We start from the raw sequence: 232 nt of genomic DNA, 5'->3' as shown, positions 1-232 counted from the left end.
AGGATAATTTTGAAATATTCTCTTTTTTTTCTTAGAGGATCTGTCTTGCAATAAGGTCCAGTCTGGCATCCATCTCCTCAGTAGGCTTTTGTCCGCTGCTCACCGTTTCATTTCTCCGTATGCTCCTTGACTGATGTCTTGAATTCCTGCAAGATCCTTTTTCTATTTCTTCCTTTGTGTTCTGCTCGTCGTTTCATTTTATTCATGTCGTCCTTAGGTAATGTCATTAATT

This window comes from Penaeus monodon, chromosome 34 (genome assembly GCF_015228065.2).
Source record: "Penaeus monodon isolate SGIC_2016 chromosome 34, NSTDA_Pmon_1, whole genome shotgun sequence".
In the NCBI taxonomy this organism is placed as follows: Eukaryota; Metazoa; Arthropoda; class Malacostraca; order Decapoda; family Penaeidae; genus Penaeus; species Penaeus monodon.
This window is presented reverse-complemented; position numbering follows the sequence as displayed.